Source organism: Lygodium microphyllum, chromosome 18 (assembly GCF_053477565.2).
Source record: "Lygodium microphyllum isolate KBCC chromosome 18, Lygodium_microphyllum_v1.1.10, whole genome shotgun sequence".
NCBI lineage: Eukaryota > Viridiplantae > Streptophyta > Polypodiopsida > Schizaeales > Lygodiaceae > Lygodium > Lygodium microphyllum.
The window spans coordinates 85903124-85911941 of NC_141152.1; the positions used below are offsets into that span (position 1 = coordinate 85903124).

The window sequence follows — 8818 nt, forward strand, 5'->3', positions numbered from 1 at the left end:
TACATGCGCATATAGACGCAATGATAGACGTGCCCGACTTTGCGCGTCTAACATACGCATTTATGCCTCATTTTTGTTGTGGTGCAATTTTCAATGATGAAACACCTTGATGTATTTAACATCTATTCTAAGGGAGGCCTCAAATTCACTATTCCACCCAACGTTTGCTAGCCATCTTAGAGACCAAAGTCTGAGATTTTCCATATGTACCTGGTTTTGTTCATGCAATGTGTCCTAGAGAATATGATCTTTGAAATGAACTCCGTGCCCAATCATACATGTTTTGAAAAAATATATAATGTTGGATCATGGTATGCAACCAATCAATCGATGCTACACACATGAATAATGTATGCATTGAAGAATCGTGCTTAGCCTAACTATATGTGTTTGTGTGTCATGCAAAGTGCAAACAAAGTTCCTTGATTATTTAAGATTCCTTATCCTTACCTCTTAACTCTCAGCAAGAAAATATGTCATGCTCCGTTGCTCCCAAATTCTCACAATCACTCTAAAAAATAATAGTCCTCAAGATGTTGACCAAATAAGAACAACCCATCTCACAATTGGTAGCGTCCTTCATGACCCTCTAACTCACCCAACCACCTTACAAACTCCACCAAAGGTTCCTATTTTGGTGATGCATATCCCAAATATCGTGCGTGCTCAATGATAGGTGCCCTCTCAAGTGCACATGCATCTAGGATTTATTGCATATAGCTCTAGTGGGTCTCATGCCGTGCAAGTGCTCAATGATGGTGCAAAATGTGCATAATCCCAACCCATGGCATGGAAGTATTTGATACGAATACGATACAACCCCCTCGGGTAAGCTACTATGTATAAACCCTAGGCATCACGTGCGTTCAAGGCATGTTTTGTATATCCCTATGTAACCTATTTTGTAAAACTTTCTTGACCCTTATGTGACTTTTTAGCAATATTTATAAAACCCTTACTGTAAGTTTATTTTTTAAAGTAAAGAATTAAATAGATCCCTATGTGATAGAGCAACTCTTAAGGGTTCATAAAAATCTCTTAGTAGTTCTAGTGACTATGAAAATACCATTGTAATACATGACATCCAAATGTAGATTTAAAATTTTTCTCAATAAAAGTAAAATTTTAAAATAATTTCTACATAGAGACATTAGGTATATAATGTAATGGAGGAGACCTAAGAGAGAGAAGGAGAGAAGGGAGAGATTGTAGAGTAGGGAGAGAGGAAAAAGATGAGAGAAGAAGAGAGAGAAAGATTGGTAGAAGAGAGAGAAAGAGACGGGAAGCCATGAAAGTTGGAAGCAAGGATAAAAGAGACTTGATTATTGATAACTAATGCCCTAATTGGATCTCCCAACACCTTAAATACCATGTCAATATAACTACGTATTTCCATACTAACCCGTATCCTACTCATCTATCCCCACTCTTTTACATTCCATCCCAACACCCTGAATATTTTTTCCCTAAAAAACAAAAAGAGAACTTATTGGTGTGGCTCACAGTAGAAGGGGGTTGCAGAGTACTACTCTATTCAGCATTACAAAGGAGAATATATGTATTGGGAAGTACAATCTCATGTGGAATTGGGGCATACAAATGTGTATATGATGTATACCACATGTGCAAGTTAATAGCATATGTGTTTGGCCACCAATTCTTTACAATTAGGGGTTAACAAATAGTGGACACCATGCTGTCTAGAACAAGCTTGCTAGAGAAAACCGGTCATAATTTCCTATGGAAGCTTCGATTGAGGCGTATGACATGTCAAAGTGAAGCTCATGAAGTGTAATTTCAGCCCATATAGGTGATACTCGACCATCATTAATGCAATGTAAAAATTGTTCTAAAATAGTGTGCTGTCTACAAGTTGTCTGCAGTGCAGACTAGGGCAAATTTAGCTAGTCCTCAGTCAAAATTCCACCCTTGAAGTAGGGGGAGAACATCACTGTGACATGTTGGTTGGTATAGGGCTTTTCTAAGACCATTCCATTTCATGGGATAAAATTGATAACCTACATAATAAGCATCAAGAGCATAAGGGTCATCCATACAAGCATGGGTCACCGTACTACCATCACAATCAAAAGGATAATTGTGATCCAATGCATCTGTTGTATCATAGAAGTAATTCATGGTGTCATCTTCAAGCACTGATAGTAGCACAAGATCCTCACTAACCCAGAAGGTAGCATGCATTAACTTGTCCATAAACTCATTGGGAACCATTGTGCCAAGTAGAATTGGAGCAGACGATGTTGCAATCACTACAACATTCAATGTATCAACCCCTAGGCATTTCATGTCCATGAGTCCCACATGCGTGGCTACTACTGGGCATTTCAAGTTAAGGGCCCTAGGCTGATGGGACACCTTCTCATGAAGCTCCAGTGAGATGCTCTCATCATGGCATTGTTCGTGAGAAGCATTATGTTGCTCATAAGGATGTGCATACTACTCATAGTAATGATCAAGCGATTGATGATATCGATCACTCCATTGCTTATAATGATGTTGCTTCCCATGTACATACTCATCTACATTTGCATGATGTTGCCCATGTACATAAGGTTGTCTAGATGGTTGTCCATGTAAGTGAGCAAAATGTAGCTCATAAGAACATACATAGTCATCACATGCATAGTACTGCTCAAAATATGCACAATCATCATATACATGTTGACCATAAGTAGGCACATGATGCTACTGTCTTTGCACATCCAAACCATGCCAGTGATCATGGTACTCGTAATTTCAATGAGAATGCCCATGTTGCTGCTCATAATCATGTTGATCTATCCTTTTAATTGTAGCCATTTGAGCAACTTGAGTCGTAAGGGCTGCAAGTTTGTCATTGATTGCCCTGGTTTGTTTGTTGGTGTTTGAGATGGTTGAGATCACTCATTCCATCTTAGATATGAACTGATTGTGTTGCTCAATTATTTGGTTGTGGCTCGCAGCTCAAAGAGCTTCTTGTTTCCGTAGAGTAGCCTTCAATGCATTCATTTGGGGATGCCAAAAGTGAGAAAAGGAACTGGAACTATGAGCCAGGACTGATTTGTTTTTGCAAATACTATTGTCTCTTTGTTGGCGCATTTTATCCATCAAGTCCTTATGCCTTTATGCATCCCTTGCATGAAGCCATTGTGAAGGATGGAGCAAAGCTCTAAATTCTTGAGTCACTAATCTTTCTTTTATCCTTGTCCCTTGCCATTGAAGGTGTAGTCCACACAAACCCCTAGTCACAAAATCTGAGATAACTTTGGCTAAGGAGATCCAATCGGGGAACTTTTTGATTCAAAACGGAGGGGAGAGTGCCATCTATGAGCCTATGTAAAAAAATTTATGACAAAAAATATTCAAAATTGACTGTGAATAAATTTATGTGGCTATACAGAAGGGAACTACAACCTGTCCTGCAGGACCACTGCACACAAAAGTGGCTGTAACTCTCCAATGAGAGCTCCAATTAGGGAGCTTTCTAGCTCTAGTCAAATATATCAATCCCCTCTATGCAAGGAGTATAGGTATACAATAACAAGTCTTATATAGAAAATTTTGTAATAAGAAATGTGTGGGTGAACTATGTAGTCCAACACCCTATTTACAACTATGAGAGGCCTAATTTGAATAATCGATACCCTATAGGGTCTGACTTCTTTTCCAAAATGTATCTTTTCTGCCAAAGTAACCAAACATCTTAACTTTTTTTTAAAAAGTATTTAAACTTAAATGAAAATGAAAATAGAAAGGCCCAATGAGACAACATACCTCTCCAAAGCTTTTGGACTTAAACAAGAAGTCCCAATACGTTGGGAGTCCAGAGAGCTCTACGGTGTATGATGATTCTTGACTAATGTCCCACCAAGCTCAATTGTGAATCTTTTCCTTGCTCTGAACTTGCTAGGATGAATAGTTTCAAGAAGCGTGACTATTTGAGGTTCAGAGTAGAGCTTATAACCTTCTGGACCTAGTCTCTATAAAATTTGTGTACCATGCACACCAACATCCAAATACCATACACATAGTTCAGTGCTCTTACTGCTCAATCTAAGCATTTTGGAAAAACTCCATTGAACAACAAAATGCTTTGCACAAAAAATATTACAAGGGTTCTTTTTTTGGCTTTATTACAAGACTGTTCACATCAAAGAGGAGATTGATAAAGTATGCATTGGCATCTTACTAATTTAGTGTAGCTATGAGTGTGTAAATTTTGTACTAAGTCCATTTAGTTACCACATTTCATGTGCCACATTTAGCACTAACTTCAGATAAGTGTCTCAAGAAAAAAGAACAATGTGTTACCCCATAAGAACTCCAAAACAGTAAATATTGATTATCTGAAAATAAAACCACTACCTATATAGAAGACTATTGATAGTCTTTTGTCATAAGCATTGCCGTGTTTCACAGTCATTTCCTTTGTTTCACATAAGGCCCCTTCTCCAATATGTTTCAAATCAAGACACCATCGTCTGATACTCCCATCTGCTGAGCACGTAGCAAATGCTCCTTGATCATCTGAGCCCCCTTGAAAACAAGCAAATTCAATACTCAACTAAAGCCCCGTGCTTATGGTTTTCTTATGCATTGAAAGACTAGTTATGTCCCACATGCAAACACTATGAGGAAGAAATGCCTGGCACCTCACAATCTGTAAACATATGCCAAAATCAATGTATCAAAAACTCAAGCCACAACTACATGCCTAAACTTTCAATTATTATAGCAATTTGTAACCACCAATGCACAACCTGTCACTATCATTATTTTGAACTATGATGCATAACTGACATGACATTTTTTCAAAAATACTTCAGCAATAGAGAAGTGATACATGTTATGTCTCACGCCAAAGCTAGCCTATGACAAAGAGAATATATGCAATGCATTCAAATATGTCCTATGCAGTCCCAAGCATTTTTAAGTTGTTTCTTACAAGTTCTTTAATAGCACTACAAACCCTCCCAAGGTCACAAAAGAGACAATATTAAAGAGGCTACAGATACCATTAATCTTCCACTTAATAGAGAACTTAACAACTTCTAAGAAGCATAGGCATGAACAATGCTAGAAGAGAGGTCCTGACCTTCGAAAAGTTCTGAGTATCCCAAACAAAGGAACTATGATTGGCATATACAACAGCTGGAAAAACCAAAAAATTTGATGTAAGAATAGTGATTGAAGAGAAACCTTACTAATGTATTAGCACACAAAAAAAGTGCCTCTTGTGCATATTAGCACAAATGATGCTCCTCATTCAGCACCCTCTTCATTGTCTTGCTCCCAACAAATATCATTTTGGCTCTGAGGTTAACCAAGGACAAAAAGAAAAGCCATTCTAAGAAGAAGCTTCTACAAACATGGAGGCAACATCTATCAACAAGCTTTCAAAATGGGCCAAAAAGGGCATGCCCCATTTGTTAGACCTTGCTGAGAGACTCTAACCATCGACAAATACATTTGATATTTACAAGTAAGGGAGGGTCACCAAACCTATGAGAAGCCATTTTGACAAGAAGCTCTGATAACATGGATGCAACTTCCATCCACAAGCTACAAAAGGACCAAGAAGGGCGTACCCCATGCATTCAACCCTACTAAGGGATGCCAACCCTTGACAACACATTTGATCTTTGCAAGCAAGGGAGGATCACCAAACCTATCAAGAGAAGCCTTTTTGTACAACAACAATTAAGTATATCAATGTGCAAGGAGTTTTGGTATCACAAGCACACCTTATCTCTGCTAATTGTTGGGAGCATGTGACATTTGAGCGTTTCATAGATAGAATTTTGTAAGTTAGGTATTTTATTTGTTTGCTTTTGTAATTCAAGGTGATCACATAAACCTCAATTTGTTTCACTAAACTCATTCAGGGATGACCCAATAGGGCTTCATCAATTTTGTCTATTACATAGTTGCATGTGACCACCCTTAACATGACTAACTAAATTCGAGACATGGAAAGATTATAGGGACAAAACGTCTCAACACTTGGCAAAGTGCATGTGTCATCCAAATCTAAAAAGCAGATTCATACATGACTCAAGTTTGTCCACTACATAGTTGCATGTAACAACCTTTAGCATGACTAGCTAAATTTGAGACATGCAAGGATTATTAGGACAAAATGTTGCAACACTTGGAAAAGAAAATGAGCCATCCAAATCTGAAAAGCAAATTCCTGCATAACTGAGGTCATCTAAGGTGTAGGCACCTATGTAAGCCCTATGGTGAATACAACGTTTATATTAGCATGGATAAGGCAACCCTTTGGAAGATAAACTTATCTTGTGTATCCCCTTACAACATGTCTATTGCAAGCCTATCTCAAAGCCAACATTCATTTCTAGAAAATTGAAAATATTGTTTTTAGATTTTTGAAGCTAATTTTAAGAGCAGGATTGCTATGGAAGCATAGATCACAATGTAAGGCTTTCACATGTAAGAAGACAAGTATCAACATTAATACATGCATTGCTCACATCGATGACAAAGGACAACCACCTTGGGACCCTTAGACCGCAGAGCTAACATTTCAAGGCATTTCAAGTAGGGGAGTATCCCACTACCACTAGGATGGCCATCACTCCATCTCCTTGGATCTAGACTATATGAAGCTTCTTCAAAACCATGACACGACTATTGTGCAACAACCAAACTCCTTTATCAGACATGAGCCACATGCTAACTTCAAGCTTCCTTCATGCCTTTGTTTGTGAAAAACTCCAATATGCTCAGCTCATTTTTGTCACCATCTAGATGCATAGCCTATTCTACCACCACGTAAATTCTCATAGCATTCTCTGCCAGCCCATGTCACTGCAACAATTAATGTTCCCTAGTCTCAGCCATCATTTTCATCCCTCGGTTCCTACAACTATTATTCAACTTTCCCTTCACACCTAGCTTTGTCAGCAACTCTCTATAACTGTGCTCGACCCACTTGCCATTTGTTGAGAAAAATGCACCCACATACTATATAAGAGACACACAAGATTCCTAGTGTTGCACTTAGGAAAGCAAAAATGCCTTTGGACACTATTTGCTTGTTTGACAACATTTCAATCCACCTCACAATTTTTAAAGGCCAATGGGGATTTTTACATACAACCATCCAAAATTAGTAAGAAGATTTATGATTGAAAATTGCAATTGAGACACGTACAATCTTAGTTTGTACTAAGATTTGTTTCGGCCTCTCGATTGGCTGGGGTTGGCTTGCACTACTTGGCATCCAATGGGGCAATACTACATTCATGAGCCAAGATTGGTCCTGAGTGGCATGCATAGCTACTCTGATATCACCAGACATCATAATAAAACGATTTCCAACAAAGTTCTTTCTCTTGTTTCTAAAATGCCATGCTTCTTCAGATTATTGTCAAGTATCTAATGACCTAGCTGAGTAAATTGAGGTAGATCGTCCAACTACAGTAGATTCCGAGCTTGAGGCGTGTAAGAGCTATGAAACTTTTAGACCAGAATAGTCAGTAAATTAACTCAATTATTACAAACCTCCAAGAGCGCTGTAGTTTAGGCGAACTACAAGGGCTTCTCAACAGCATCACATACGGTGGCATAGCCAGATGTCCTCAGCGTTTGCATTGCGTGAAACAACACTTGAAGCCTGTAGAGAGAGTAGACACGGATGTCATAATGGGAAACCCTGCCTCCCACTCATAAGGAAATGGCGATCTTGATATGGCAGATGGCACATTTACAGGAATAAAGCATGACCACACCGAACCAAGTAAAGAAAGACAATGGATTGAGAAAACGAGAAAAAATAGATTCCTACCAGCCAACAAATACGACCCAGTTGTAGACGGCCAAGTAGAATCGCTTCAAGACGCCATCCATGGCTTGTGCTTGAGTGAAGGGAAGGAGTAGGGTAGAGACGAGATAGCTACCTACGGACTAAATCATGATAATTCAGAAGCAGGGGAGATGGTGCTATGTATGGTAAAATGTCTGAGGTATTAGTAAGGTAGGAAGAAAACATTCATGACAAGCCTTCACCTGCTTCCTTGCGCATTCAAGGCAGCTGATCTCTCGCCCTTTTGAGTACATTGTACACCCCAAGGCCCTCTATCACATTCATTGCCTCTCGTCACTTCATGGTACACAATTCTGAGGTTGAGTGTCAAGACAATTAGTATAAACATCATGGGGGAAAAAAATGCAATTACCGGCATACTTATCAAACCTTCCCCTGAATATGGGCAAACCAGTCTATATACCACCGTTGGCTAGTCCTTCTCGAAACATAATCTATCTTTTGTGTGATATGACAAAGCAAAAACCTAACTTTATTGACATTAATGTTCCCTGTGCTAGTGAGTTGCACCTCAAGCTTAGTGGAGTAAGTTCGTCAGGTCCTATTATCAGTGTGCCCAATGGGCCCATTACTACAAAAAATGCCCTTCATTGCAAGGACTTACCGGCATGCCTCTAGTAGACGAGGGAGCATCATGAGTTGTGGTGAAGGAAGCTCACAACAAAGATTCTGACAAGGAGTAAAATAATATTGAGAATGGTAGTGATTTGGTACATAATCAAAAAGCTAAGGCCAACATAGGAAAACGAAGGATGGAGGTCTCAAATAGTACTTAGGTTAAGCCGTCCCATATTAAGAATTTTTGGACCAGTGTGGAAATACCTAAAGGGAGCTAAGGTAGAGGCAATGCCTTCGCAAACATTATAGGGTCTTACTGGAGCACCTAGACCAAGAGTACCCTAGCTTTGATACCAAAATTCACCTTGCATGTTATCTGTATGGAATCAAGTAGCAAGATTCACATGGAGT

The 8818-nt window shown here is 39.0% G+C and overlaps 1 long non-coding RNA gene across 3 annotated transcripts; it reads right to left on the reverse strand.

The window, feature by feature from the left end:
- Positions 1-3461: 3461 nt before the first annotated feature.
- LOC148021108 (uncharacterized) lies at positions 3462-8062 on the reverse strand. Of its 3 annotated transcripts, none has more exons than XR_015694535.1 (4): positions 7811-8062; positions 7528-7639; positions 4366-4536; positions 3462-3980 (listed from the first exon to the last, which is right to left on the reverse strand). It is a non-coding gene; the product is annotated as an uncharacterized LOC148021108 (long non-coding RNA). The 3 variants fall into 3 exon arrangements; XR_015694536.1 differs by lacking the exon at positions 3462-3980 and adding an exon at positions 5096-5151 and having other exon boundaries at positions 4132-4536; XR_015694534.1 differs by lacking the exon at positions 3462-3980 and having other exon boundaries at positions 4132-4536; positions 7811-8061.
- Positions 8063-8818: the final 756 nt, after the last annotated feature.